Raw genomic sequence first — 15,186 nt, forward strand, 5'->3', positions numbered from 1 at the left:
AATCTCTACAGATTCTGAGGTGATTAAAGAGCTCAGTCATTTTAAGTAAAAAACTCTATAGTGCACATTTATTCCAACAATACAATCCTTTATGAGAGGCACAGGAGCCTATCCTGGTGACATCTGGAGTAAGGCTAGAGGTCATCTTGGGTCTCAGAGTACACTAAGTCACATGCCCACACTGGGTCAGATGTAGCTTACACATCTCTGGGATGTGAGCAGGAAACTAGTTGACCAGAAAAAATACTCAAACACACAAGCGGAGAGTTTCCTCTCACCGTCCAAAGACATGCAGGTTAGGTGCATTGGTGATCCTAAATTGTCCCTAGTGTGTGCTTGGTGTGTGGGTGTGTGTGTGTGCCCTGCGGTGGGCTGGCGCCCTGCCCAAGGTTTGTTTCCTGCCTTGCGCCCTGTGTGGGCTGGGATTTGCTCCAGAAATATTCGGGTACTTGTGGGCCCCTCTGCCTCCCCCCGGGTCCCCACATGCCAAAACCTTCAAATACGTATACAAAAAAGATCAAGCGTGAAGGGGCCCCCTTCTGTTAGGGCCCCGGACCAGACTCCCATTTGTCCCCCCCTGGCGGCGGGCCTGCCAGCAGATCCCCGTGACCCTGTAGTTAGGATATAGAGGGTTGGAAAATGACTGACTGACACAAGGGGAGAATAAGCAATTGCCACAAAGACAAAGAAATTACTGGGATTGAAACTCAGAAGCATGAACATATACTGCTTTTATGTATCCATCCATTGATTTTTTCAATTAGTTTATTCCTGTTTAGAGTCAGCCTATATAATCAAAGGAATATTTTACAAAGAGGCATAATGGTGGCTTTAAGCATGACATATCCATTTTCAGATATAACCTGGCAACGAATGCAATTTTTAGATTATTTCAAGTGAAATTACTATAAAGCAGAATGCTACCACATGTGCAAATATAGTAATTTCTGAAAGATTTAAAAGAAGAGATTTGCATTAGCTTCTGTTATGTGAGGGCATATGAAGGTTACATGTACTGCCTGATGATGCTTTAAAAGAAATTACAGAATAATAATAGTGAAACAGCTTTCACACTCAGGTGCCACGTTAAGTTAATTCATCAGGATTCCAGCCCCCCTTTTTTCCTTTGTGTTTATCAATCACTTTACCTCATTTCCAGGCATTTTACTCTCCCCTCGAGGTGCTCTTCACAGTCTATGACTCAAACCCCACGTTGACCCATCAATTAGCCTTGCTTCCTTTCCTTTACAATGCTGCAGAGGGGTGGAGGCATACAGGCATCAAGGCCTGAAAATGCAAGTGACTCTGTATTTTTAATGTCAAAACACAGCAGGGGTTCATGTATTTCACAAAGTTGTTGATGATGATGCTGAAAAGAAACAAGATGAAAACACTGAAAAACATATTTGCATTTTATCACACACTATGCATCTTGTTTACATGATTTTTAAATTGATTTCCGAAACTCTGTAAAACTTAACTTTTTTAAAAACTTGAATATTTAATCAAGGATATATACTGTAGTTCTACACACATGTATACATGTATTCTGTATTTAATTACTGAACTATAACATGTCATTTTTTATTCCATGCTGGATTTCACTGATCTTTATTCAATGTTAACATTGGGAGTTTTATAATAATCAGTTGGCTGCATGTGTACAAGAGATGGTTGGGGGAGTTTGATTTTCTTAGGGTTCCCTGTGCCTTACTATAGAATGCATATAAAGTCCTATAATGAATGGATACTTTCTATGATATACTGCCATCCTATTTAGGATTAGTTTCTACCTTACAATTGATTTTGTTCTGCCTTGGATTCACATGTAATGCTTTTGCATGCCTTTATCATTTTATATTTTATCTTGTTATATTAATCTATTGTATTTTGTGTTGTCCATGTATATTGAACCAATACTATGAAGCAAATTAGTGTACCTAATCAAAAAAGAAAATTCTGATTATGATAGTTGCACAGTACTTCACAGCTTCAGTGACGAAATTTTATTCTAGTCTGAGTCATCGAGTAGTTTACACATTCTCCATTTGTCCTTGTGCGATGCTTCAGATACTGTGGGTGATGCCATATCCTTAACATTTATATGCTAGGATGATCTGTGATTCTAAACTGGCCAGGCATGCATGCAAATAAATGTGAAAAAACTTGGAATGCCTGCAGTAATCACAGGAATGATATGAGTGTGCCCAGTGATGGACCAGAACTCTATAATGTATGTTCTCCCCATGTCTGTACAGGTTTTTCTGCAGTTACTCCAGTTTTTCTCTTACATTTGACAGATATGTCTGTTGGTTGAGTTTATGTTTTTAATGTAGAGAATGTTTGAGTGGGAGTGTGTATAGGTCCTACAATGGATTAAAGACCCATCCAGATTAATTTATGATTCCAGGATATCCGCTGGTCCAGGAATAATCTGAACTGGATTGAATGGGTTTCAGAATGTTGTGGATCTCTATGTGATCTGTGAAAAATTAAATCCATGTCTTGGCAGTTTTAAACCTCAATCTGTGTTGTTTACATACAATAACTTGTGATTTGTTTGTCTTCACATTAAACTGTGATTATGACTGGTTATATATCATTTGTGGGAAAAAATAGAAAGTAGACTTGTCCCTGTAATCTGAATAGGTGAATTCAAATGCTGATTTGGAGTCAAACCATTTCCAAGGACTGGAGGGAAAATGGCTCTCATTGCCAAGGGATATATGTTGTCTTCTTGCTTGAGTAGAGACATTGCTTTTTATTGCCTATGTGGCCTTCATGTATATTCATTTTGAGTCGCATTCCTCTCTTACCAAAATCATGAAGCTTTGCTAACTGTTCATTTTACATCTAACACACCATTTTAGCACAGTGACAGTACAATAATAACATTTTCTAATTAGACCATCCTAAAGTAAGACAAAACACTGAAGTGCAGCGATATTTTAAGACTGGAGAACAAATACTCTGCAAGCATACTGAATAATCAAAATGTAGGTTCTTAGTTTGTATAGAAGATGTAATTACTTTTGTTGGGTATTTTATTTTTATTTAGTTTAAGCATAAGAAAGAGATACTTTGCTGTTTTTTATAATTCTTAAAAAAATCCATTTACATATCTATCATCCCATGAAAAATGAAACTGAATTGTTCACTGGATAAAATCATTTAGAGAGTAACAAGATATAACTATTTAATTCATCAATACTAAATCTGAGATTAAATGATCAGGCATTTATATGAAGCACACTGATAACACATACTGCGCTTGAAATATTATATATTTGACAGCTTAAGCACACATTACAAAAAATATGACAAAGTAACAGAAAGTGGCTAAAGGCTTAGTTCCAAATGAAAAATCAATACAAGTAAAGTTTTAGATTATTTTGGCATTTAGTTAGCCTTCCACATTTTCAAATACCCATCAAAGGATGTGATATTCCAGCAACACCACTGCAAGGAAATCAAGAAAAGTGATACCTTAATGAAAGGCTTCAATTGAACCACAAACCACAACCATTAAACCACAAAACCAGGAGTTTAGCCCTGGTGATATCTGAGCTTAACCTATATACTTTGTGTAATTAATTTTATCACCAAATAAATAAAAACAATCATCATGTGCTGAAGAAAATACCCTATGTTCTCTCTGGCTCCCATTGCAGATTACAGGGAGCTGCAGTCTCACAGGAAGTAATGTTGGATGGACACTTAGTTTTCTGCTATGGTAAACCTCTTTGATTTTAATTTGCCTGTCCAAATTAACACTTGCTATTCTTGTTAACATTAAGGGCAGTATGGTGGAATAATGGTTAGCACTGTTGACTCACAGATTAATTGTCCTAGGTTTGAATTTTTTGCCTGGTCACTGACTTTGTGAAATTTGCACTGTCACTATTTAGTTGGCGCTAATCATGTTTCGATCTTGTGAAATTTGTTTATTATTTTCCATTATTTAAGCATTGCATAATGATAATGTCAATGTCATGTCATTATGGATTTTTGGCTGCTAAGACACCATTCATCCCTAGGGTGTGTGTCTCTGGTGAGTACATGTGATGTCACAGGGAATGGCCACATTTTTTTGTCAGCTAGCCAATTTTAGGACAAGCTGCAACTCAGGATTGTCTACGTTTATTTATTTATTTTTTTTTTATAAATTAATGACCTTTTCTTTTGTTACTTTCTCTGCCAGTACCTTTGACTTTTGTTTTTGAACAGCATTCATCCTGACTCCGAATCTTTCTGTTCCTTTTGATTTATTAGTCAATCTTTTGTCCTTTGGTTCTGTTGAAACTGCTGTTTCTGTTTTTGCCCCAAGCACCCTTGCCTTGCTTTGGCTCTTGTAACCTTTATGATCTGACCTTTGTTGAAAGATCAGTACAGTATGAAATACAAATTCTTTCTGTGTCTTTATGGGTTTTTCTCCAGGTGCTTTGGTCATCCTTCCTCTTTCCAAAGATATTAGGTTTACTGGCAATTCTAATTTGGCTCTGTTAAAGTGTGGCTGTGACTTGCACCCAATACTGCTGGGATAGGCTCTACTGTATTTGTGAATCGTATGTTGCAGTATGTTACAATAAATATACTTTACAACTCCATTTTCCAAAATAAAATAACAATGATCACAAATGAGAGTAAGCATTTAGCTTATTGATGAGCAGTAATAATGTTTTTATGATAACATTTTAAACAAATATGGGTAGGCAATGTATTCCAGTAACTAAAAAGTTGTATTACATTCTGCAAAGCTACCTATTAAATACCCACTACAGTGTGACACTGACTGAATCACTTAGTATGCTAGAGGTTGTAGAGTAGAAAAACAGAAAACATTTATTTAATCAATAAAGCAGCCAGTTCAATGTGGAAGGTGCTCTGTAAAAGTAAAAGTCTGCTAGTTCAATCCCAACTTCTGTCTCAATATGTAATGCTAAGGTTGTCACTTAACAACAACAGCAATGACATCAACAACAACCTTAACCTGCATTATAACACTATACAATAAGAAAGTAAATGTGATATTTATGTAAAGCAGTTTTTGATAGTGTCCACTAATTAAGAAGACAAGGTTCCTCGATCACTCTAAACCTCTGTCTCAATATATGACAATGAGGGTATCATATAACCGACCAGTTCTCCTATGGTAAAATATCAAACTACTACATGGTGCTTGCTAGCTCCCTTACTGTGGTTTTTTTCTCATTTCAATGCTCTCTCAAGTAGCTTACTGCTCTTAGAAGGACAGCATTCAGCACAGGTTTTATCCCTAGGGTGATACATGAGTCAGCAATTTTAAAATATAATGAAAGTACAGTATCTATAAGGTAGCGGGGATGACAATCACTAAACAAGGCACCCTTTAAAAGCACAAAGTTGCCAGTTGAGTCCCCACCATTGTCTCAGTGTGTAAACCCTACAATGTTTGTTAACTGGTCAGCATCCACAAAGTACAAATATGGAAACAACTGTAATATATTTGTACACAACCTTGGTGTAGCATTCACTGTGGTAGTCTCCAAAACATCTTAATACTTCATTTTAAAGATTAATATTATCATATTCCTTTTGTTTAACCTATTTTGTCATAAATAATAATTTATTGTAAGCTTGTACACTCATACCTTAGCTATACCTTGAAATTTAATGCAAGTTTTCTTCTATATTTTTGTTTATCATCATGCATGCAGTTTAATGTGAAATTGACTTCATTACTCTTCCATATTTCATATGCCGCTTTGTATATATTAAAATAATCAACTAGATAATTATACATAATGTAGTACACTGCAAATAATCCATTAGTGAAGATGAACGCAGGGATAATAGGAGCTAAAAAAGGCAGTGGTACAGCAGAAAAAAAAGAATAATTGTCTATTTGTTTAAACTCTTACACTTGCTTGATTGTATAAAAATGTTACTTAATTGTAAAACACTTTTTTTTTTTTTTATTTATTTTATTACAATCAATACATAGCAATCAAGTTTTTACAAAAAAAAAAAAAAAGAATTATGCTAAGAACAGATCGATCCCCACCCTTGAGAGAGAGAGCAAGCCAAACGGTGTAAAATTTAAGGCTTTTAAAAATACCTAAATCAACAAATTCTCTGTGCTTTATAAAATCATTTCAAAATATTACTGATTAGATCCTGCCATGTTTTGAAAAAAGTCTGCACAGATCCTCTAACTGAGTATTTGATTTTTTCCAATTTTAAATAATATAACACATCAGTTTCCCACTGACTTAAAAGAGGAGAGTTTGGGTTCTTCCAGTTTATCAGAATAAGTCTGCGTGCCAACAGTGTAGTGAATGCAATCACAGTTTGTTTGTCTTTCTCCACTTTAAGAAAAAAGTAAAACACTTTTAAAAAATAGTTAACAGTGCTGCCTCAAATATCAAACTTTCTTTATCTGGTGTAACCACAAGGAGGCGTCATTGAGCCCCAAACCACAGACAAAATCACCCAACACAATTCCAGGTTAAATAAAGTTTTCACGTGGAGTTTGCATGTTCTCCCCGGGTCTGTGTAGGTTTCCTCCGGGCGCTCCGGTGTCCTCCCACAGTTCAAAGACATGCAGGTTAGGTGGACTGGCAATTCTAAATTGGCCCTAGTGTGTGCTTGGTGTGTTTGTGTGTGTCCTGCAGTGGGATGGCAACTTGCCCAGGATTGGTTCCTGCCTTGTGCCCTGTGTTGGCTGGGATTGGTTTTCATTTGCAACTATTACTTTTAATAAAATAAGCACCAGCCAAAACACACAAATCTAACTCTTCCTTCTTCTATCCTCCTGATAACTGTCACCCCTGCCTCCTGACTTCTTGAGGTGAGGCTGCGGGCTTCTTTTAAACTGGACCCGGGTATCCCGGCACTGGTCATCTGGAGCACTTCCAGGTCAAGCATTCTTTGGGGTAATCCTCCCCCAGCAGCACCCTCTGGCAGCACCCAAAGACCCTGACAGGGTTGTACTTCTAGACTCCAACTCCAATGGCACCCTGTAGGTGTCTCAACTGGGTTCAGCCTGGAGGAACACCTGCACCTTCTATGTGGGGAATGAACTACTCCTAGCACTCATGTTCACCCAGTCCATTCATTATACTTTGCTCCGTGCCGAAACCATAAGGTGTTCTGCCTGGGTGAAGTCTCAACTCCTGCCCTCGTTCCATTATAGCCTTCCATTCGAAGAAGACATCACCCTCCATCCCAGCCAGGATGCCTGTCCTTCCTCCCTGGTACTTACACTTGGTATTATCTGTGTGAAATTTGCACATCCTCTCCATATCTCCTTTGGTTACTTTGGTATTTCTCCACACATTCCAAAAGACCTGAATATTAAGTGAATTTACAACTGTAATGTAGCCCTAATGGTGTGTGTTGTTCTAGAATTTACTAGTACCCTATTCTGGGCTGTTTCATTGCACTCAGTTTTGCTAGGAATGCTTCCAGTCCTTCATGATCCAAAATAGGAATAAGTAGTTTTGAGAATGTATGGGAAGGCAACATGTATTAACTCTTGTTTCCTTATCTGGCTTTTTAATGATCCTCAAAAGACAGAATATGTTTTGTTTTGACTTGTCAAATAAGCAGGATTAGATCCTAGGAAGATATAAATCCTATGTCAAATGTTCTCGTAAATGCAAACACCCCACTTCCACCATGTTTCTGCAGATCCTTGCTCTATTAACCTTTTCCATTTTGTTGTCTTTTTCATTCCATTTTGAAATTAAAGAAACATTCACTCATCACATTCTCAATATAACCAAATCTTTTCACAAATTGTCTTAGCATACTAAACTTTACAAAAGCACAGACAGAATCTGAGTAAGCACAAAAAGGCCCATCTGGCTTTTTCAATAGAAACGTAGCTGACATCAGTCATTTTGTTAATCTTAAATGGAATGTGGCTTGATTCTGTGTCAACTTGCAATGGTAAAAAATTAATCTTGGCATAAGTCTTCACTCAATAAAATCATTTTCTTAACAGAGATATATAATTATAGCAAGTGACACAGGTTTACAATAGTTGTGCCTTCCTAGTTCTTTTTACATTTTAAATGGTTCATTTAATGCTAATATTTGAACATGTACTTCAAATAGTATATTGGGGATTAGATTCTGTGAATTCTACCCAAAGCAAGATGGCAGAAGCTTTCTGTTTAAGTAAGTCAAGAGTTGCTTTTGAGAATAAAATATTTTCAGTGCAAATACCAGAGCTGCTACTTGCTACTGTTAAGTGCCAGGGCTCCTACCTGTGACAAAAAGTCTAATGTTTAGTTGTAAGAAACTGCACAAGACACTACCTGCCTTTGCTTGTGATCAAGAAACATGCAGCATGGTCATTTATTTAGAGCCAATTAATTTATATATATCCACTTTATTGGGTCCACCTGCTTGGTAATTCAAATGGCTTGCTCGTCTCAACAGCCAATCACGTGGCTGCAACTCAATCTATACAGCATGCCGGCATTATTAAGAGTTTGAGTTGTTGTTTGATCAAAGATTACAATGGCCAAAACATTTGATCTAGTGCCTTTGACTGTGGTATAATAATAATAATAATAATAATAATAATAATAATAATAATAATAATACATTTTATTTATATAGCGCCTTTCCCATGCTCAAGGCGCTTCACAGAGTCTTAGAAAAAAAACTGCAGGGTATATGTAACATTGGATACAAATGTTGTCCTGAATAGAACAATGAAACAGATAAGAAAGCATTAAATAGAATAAAGGACAATAAACCAGAGTAAAATACTAAATTCAATACTAAAAGAAAAACCTAACAAATAACCTAATTTGTGATATAACAGACACACAATTTATCCTGATCACCTGGACAGAGAGGTAAACTGAAAGAAAGGGCAGAATATTAAGTTAAAAGCCTTCCTAAACAGATGAGTTTAAAGTTGTTTTTTAAAAGAATGAATGGAGTCAGCTGATCTAATTAATTTCAGGATGCCATTCCAAAATCTGGGTGCTATGGAGCAGAAGGCCCTGTCACCCATAGAGTGTAGATTAGTGTGAGGCACAACAAGATTACCAGAATCAGAGGACCTTAGTAGGTGAACAGGAGCATAGTGATTTAGAAGGTCACTGATGTAGTCCGGTGAAAGACCATTTAAAGCTTTGTAGGTTATTAATAGAATTTTATATTCAATCCTATAAGACATAGAGAGCCAGTGAAGGCAAAGAAGGATGGGTGTGATGTGCTCACTGTTGCTGGTTCGAGTAAGGACTCTTGCAGCAGAGTTTTGAATCAACTGGAGCTGTAATATAAGATTAGAATGGCTGCTGGTTCCAGACATGGTGGTCTCACAATCTCAAAAACACTTGACTACCTGGGATTTTCTTTCACTAGTCTCTAGGAATTTTAGAGGATAATGTAAGAAACAAAAAGATATTCAGCAAGCAGTTCTGTGGGCAAATACACCTTTTTAAGGAGTGATGTCAGAGGAGATCAGCTGCTTTGAAATGTAGCATGTAAAAGTGCCTCTCTGACACATTGTGATGGACCTTGCAGCAGATGTTCTTAGGCAGTGGAAGACCATGCAGGTTTCCATTCCTGTCAGCTAATAACATGGATACAAGGCTACTATAAACAATTGATCACCAAATCTAAACTGGTTGATTGAAAATTGTAAACATATCACCTGATTCAACCTACAGATGGTAGGGTCAGAATGTAGTGTAAACAATAGTGACCCATGGATCCACTGTGCTTTGTGTCAACAGTACATATTAGTAATGGTAGTGTAATGGTGTGAAAGGATGTTTTCTTTGCACATATTTGGTCTCTTGATACCTTACAAACATCTTCAGAAAGCCTCAACATGCATTGTTGGAATAACGTGGAACAGAAGGTTTGTAGCATGAATGTTTGGCTAAAAAATGTGTACAAAATGCCTAATGATTTCAAGTGAGCATGGACAAAATTACTTAAGGAAAACATCCATAACTTTGTGCCATGACTCACAGAATTTACACTATTGTGTAGGAAAAAAGAGGCCAACTAGGAAAGTGTACCAAGTATATGCTGCCAAAAACAGTTGTGTACAAATTTTGTATGAGTGAGTATTAAGGAGCTGCATTAAAAACTGATGTACATTTTACAAAGTAATTTACAATTTTTCCATTAAGTTACAGTGCAGAAAGTTACATTTTTTGCTCTGGCTCTTGTCATCATTACTCTATAGAGGACTGCCTCATTTTATCAAGCATCTCAGAATTAATCCTAATAATTGCACCTAACGTCTGACTAGGATAAGAACTTGTCCTACTCCAGAGCAGGGAATGAAAAATAGTTCATCCTACTCCTACTCCCAATGAGTAGTAGGAGTTCATATTTGAGAATGAATGATGTCACGGTTTTACAGCAACCTGAGCCACAAAATGACACATATGAAGACGTTCTGTAGTTTCCTTGGAAATCATAATGATGCTTTGTAGTTTTCAGATACTAATAATAAGGCTTCAACAAAAAGATACAAATAATAATTTATTCAAAGTAGTAGGAAAAGTAGAAGAAAAAGAAGATGAAGTAAAACATACTTTGTAATAAGGAAGGATATTGTGCTAAGATGCACAGAATTGTTATCACTTCACAGCAACATCAAGTATAATACTGTAACAAGCACTCAGATGGAAAGACTGAGACACACACAACAAATAAGAGGAAAGCCCAATAATGGGCACATTTATTTAACAATTAATGATCCATGGCCTTCCTTTCAGGGGAATCACCTTGCAGCCCTTATGGCCATGGGAAATGCCTTGTAAAGTAACAGTTACTGAAACTAGTCATGGCTATTCTGGCCCTGTTTCTGAAGTCATGTTCACTCCTCCAGTGTTCCCAATCACCTTTCAGAGTCACATGACATGCCTCTGCCCATGATCCCCCCTTATCTTCTGCAAGACTCTATTTAACCAATGCCCCTGAAGTATCTGCCTATTTTCTTGAACATTCCTTGGGCTTGTACGGTGAAACAAGAATGTTCCAGTGTTTTAAGAAAGGCAAAGGTCTGAGTATCTGTGTGCCATTTTGCTGTCAGTCACCCATCCAGCCCCATCATCAGGATAATATGCTGGGTGCTATAGTATGGTTTGCATCTATGACCACCTATGTGTTGATGCTGTGAGACAGCTTGTTATTCACATATGATCTTTATGAGTGTGCAGATTTGCATTAATGCAGCTTGTTTTAAAATTACCTTATGGAGTGGTGAATGAGGAAATGTATACATCTGTGTATTATTGGTGCAAAGTTTGAGAAATGTTTTGTTGCAACATGCTCAGATCATCTCAAAGCTTCATTTTCCATGTGATCAAAAAACATGCTATCAACACTTTCACTGCAGCTGTCTGTGTAGATGGAGCAATCACATGACACACAAGATTTTTTATAAACATTACCCCATTTTGTCAAAATGATACCTTTTTATGAGTTCAATGTTGTCTATCATTTCCAAAACATTTCACCTTTTCTGGAATGTGCGTGCATGGAAGTCATCTTCTGACAGCCTCTAGTGAGTTAGAGCTGCTCATAAGCTCTTCTAAATCCTTGTGAAGTTAGGAACAATTTCCTATATTAGGAAAATTAATAAAATGCGTTAACTCCTACTTTTAAGAGTAAGACGAAATTCGCATCACTCTGAGATTTGAGACAATTAGAGAATGGCTTTCCTTCTCTGAGACACTTGATAAACTTGGGCAGATGACACTGTGTTAAAAGTATAAAAGGCTGCTTATAAAAGCGTAATGAATAAAACACATAGTTTTATGTTTTAATATTTAAACCTTTCTGTTACAGATGTTGTTACTTGAATGGTGGTTAAGGTTAGGGTTGAATTAGCATAATCTTTTATTACCTTCTGAAGAAACATACACTTGTCACCTAGGCTCTTGAGTATGCATTACTCGCCCAAATGAAGGTTTTTTTTCTTATAAAACAGAGTTTAAGATTAGGAGAATAGATTGAAAGTGTGGCCTATTGGACTTTAAACCATAATACTGCTGCTTTAATCTGCAGAACTAAGAAATCCATTTAGCCTCTCAGGATTGCAATGATTTAAATGAGAAAATAATCACATTATGGCTGACATGCATCACTATATAAAGGTGCTGTATACAGTTTGGCCTACATATGCTAGAGTGTATACCAGAAGGGTAAAAATTCACTCCCAAACATAGACCCCCTGTGTGACCCTGAGTGAGCTGCTTAACATGCCATTATTGTATTGTATGTAATTGCATTGTACATAATTTAAGCTTTGAAGCACTAAGATGCTTATCTGTAAACCACAAGACTGCCACTTTATTCCTTAACACTGACTCACTGTGTTGATCCTTAGGAAATGGCCTAAACTACCAGGATTTCAAATGTAGCAATACCCTTATAATATGTCTTGTGATAGTGTTCACTAAGGAAAGTTGTTGTATGAGATGAACCTTTCAAGCAAGGAAGCTTAAGAGCTAAGTTAAAACAGTATGACTGCTGGTTCAGTCCATACCACTGACTCATGATTTAACCCCAATAAGTGACTTACCAGCCTGTGATCACTCTGTAAAGATAGGGAAACAACTGTACTATGATTATCAAGTGGCTATGTATAAAGTCAACTGAAGCAAAGTGGTATATAAAAATATTTATCTGTACACTTACTAATGTTTTTCTGTTTAAATTTGCATGTTTAATTATGCTGTGACTGACTGGTATCCTGTGCTACGTTGGTTGACACCATGTATTCAATTTTGCTGAAACAGGCTCATTTAGCTATGATCCTGAAATATACAAAAGTAATTTTAGTTTAATATTTAACAGTACTACACACATTGTGACAAAATACCTGTGATAATGTATAACAATTAGAAAACTACCTGTATATACCTATGCAAAACTTAAATTTTTCTCTTTTAATTAGTTTTATTATTCATAATTCAAACATTTAATACAAACATGTTGCAATTATTTGTAACCAGATAAAATAAGCCAAGAATCACAGTTTCTACATATAAAATAATAAGCCAAAAACTGTCTGTTTCTAGAAAACCTCAAGTCAGCTGTATATCCATGTCTTGTCTTCTAAAGGTTTTGGCTCAGTACTACAGGATCATAAAGCTCCCAGCTGTTCAGTTCCTTGAGACAGTGTACCATTTACTGCAGTTTATATGGTTTATAGCACAGCGGTTTTTTAGATGTAATTTTTATTGTTTTTTAAAATAGTCTTTTCCATTTATATTAATATTTTGAAATTGATTCTATACATCATTCATTCATTTTCTGAACATGCTCATTTCAATACAGGGTGGATGAAATGATACAGTTTAATAAAGTCACACTTTCTAATCATTATGAGGTGTTCCAAAATGCAGTTTTGTGTTTTATAGAATGTTTGCCTCATTCAAATGCTTGTGTGTTTATTTGTTCCTAATATAGCACTTTTTATGCTAGGCCCAATTACTGTCTTTTATGTTGTACTGCTTTCACATTGGTTAGTGCTGCTGCTTCACAACTCCAGGAGGCTGTGCCTGAATTCTGGTTTGGTCACCGTTTGTGTGGGAATTGCATTTACTCCTCATGTCTATATCAATTTTCTGCTGGGTATTAGGGTTCTTATGTCATACAGTATTTTAAGATGTACAGTTTGTCTGCTTATACTTATTGCCCCCCAACTTGGAGCCTGTATATTGGGGTTTACCCCGGGGAACAAGATGGTAGCCTCTTCCGCCTTTGGGTGGGGGGATGGGTCCTGACTGTTGTTTGTGTGTATCCACCGAACAGCAGTTTGGAGTACCCACCCTTTTTGGAGTCCCTGGAGGGCATACATTCTGGGGACTCCCTTGTACTGCTGGCAGGCTTCAATGCTTATGTGGGCAATGACAGTGAGACCTGGAAGGGCGTGATTGGGAGGAATGCCCCCGCCCCGATCTGAACCCAAGTGGTGTTTTGTTATTGGACTTCTGTGCTCGTCAAAGATTGTCCATAACGAACACCATGTTTAAGCATAGGGGTGTTCATATGTGCACTTGGCACCAGGACACCCTAGGCCTCAGTTTGTTGATCGACTTTGTGGTCGTGTTGTCGGACTTGCACCCACATGTCTTTGACACTCAGGTAAAGAGAGGGGCGGAGCAGTCAACTGATCACCACCTGGTGGTGAGTTGGCTTCAATGGTGGGGTAGGGTGCCGGTTAGGCCTGGTAAGCCCAAATGTGTTGTGAGGGTCTGCTGGGAATGTCTGGCAGAGTCCCCTGTCAGAAGTAGCTTCAACTCCCACCTCCGGCAGAACTTCGACCACGTCCCGAGGGAGGTGGGGGACATTGATTCCGAATGGGCCATGTTCCGTGCCTCTATTGTTGAGGCGGCTGACCGGAGCTGTGGCCGTAAGGTGGTCGGTGTCTGTCAGTCGGCAATCCCTGAACCCTGAAGAAGGAGTCCTACTGAACCCTTTTGTCCTGTGGGACTCTGGAGGTAGCTAATAGGTACCGACAGGCCAAGCGGAATGCGGCTTCGATGGTTGCTGAGGCATGGGAGGAGTCTGGGGAGGCCATGGAGAACGACTTTCAGACGGCTTCGAGGAGATTCTGGTCCACCGTCCGGCATCTCAGCAGGGGGAAGCAGTGCAGTATCAACACCATATATGGTGGGGATGGTGCACTGCTGACCTTGACTCGGGACGTTGTGGGTCGGTGGGGGGAGTACTTCAAAGACCTCCTCAATCCCACTAACATGCCTCCCAATGGGGAAGCAGAGCCTGGGGACTCAGAGGTGGGCTCCCCCATCTCTGGGGCTGAGGTCACCAAGGTGGTCAAAAAACTCCTTGGGGGCAGGGCCCGGGGGTGGATGAAATACACCCGGAGTTCCTCAATGCTCTGGATGTTGTAGGACTGTCTTGGTTGACATGTCTCTGCAACATCACATGGACATCGGGGACAGTGCCTCTGGATTGGCAGAGCAGGGTGGTGGTCCCCCTCTTTAAAAAGGGGGCCTGGAGGGTGTGTTCCAACTACAGAGGGATCACACTCCTCAGCCTCCCTGGAAAAGTCTATTCGGGGGTTCTGGAGAGGAGGGTCCGTCAGATAGTCGAACCTTAGATTCAGGAGGAACAGTGTGGTTTTCGTCCTGGTTGTGGAACAGTGGACCAGCTCTACACCCTTAGCAGAATCCTGGAGGGTGCATGGGA

General features: G+C 38.3%; 1 protein-coding gene across 9 annotated transcripts in view; it reads right to left on the minus strand.

Moving 5' to 3' along the window:
* LOC120530863 overlaps window positions 1–15,186 on the minus strand; it is a 92,241-nt gene that overhangs the window by 62,179 nt on the left and 14,876 nt on the right. For 5 of the 9 annotated variants that reach the window (XR_005634026.1, XR_005634024.1, XR_005634029.1 and 2 more), the window contains 3 exons: window positions 12,667–12,785; window positions 11,439–11,587; window positions 1,149–1,369 (listed from right to left, as the gene is read on the minus strand). The gene's annotated coding sequence lies outside the window, so the exon portion shown is untranslated. The remainder of the gene's footprint in view (window positions 1–1,148; window positions 1,370–11,438; window positions 11,588–12,666; window positions 12,786–15,186) is intronic. The other 4 variants (XR_005634030.1, XR_005634031.1, XM_039755564.1 and 1 more) reach the window with 2 other exon arrangements.

Source organism: Polypterus senegalus, chromosome 6 (genome assembly GCF_016835505.1).
Source record: "Polypterus senegalus isolate Bchr_013 chromosome 6, ASM1683550v1, whole genome shotgun sequence".
In the NCBI taxonomy this organism is placed as follows: Eukaryota; Metazoa; Chordata; class Cladistia; order Polypteriformes; family Polypteridae; genus Polypterus; species Polypterus senegalus.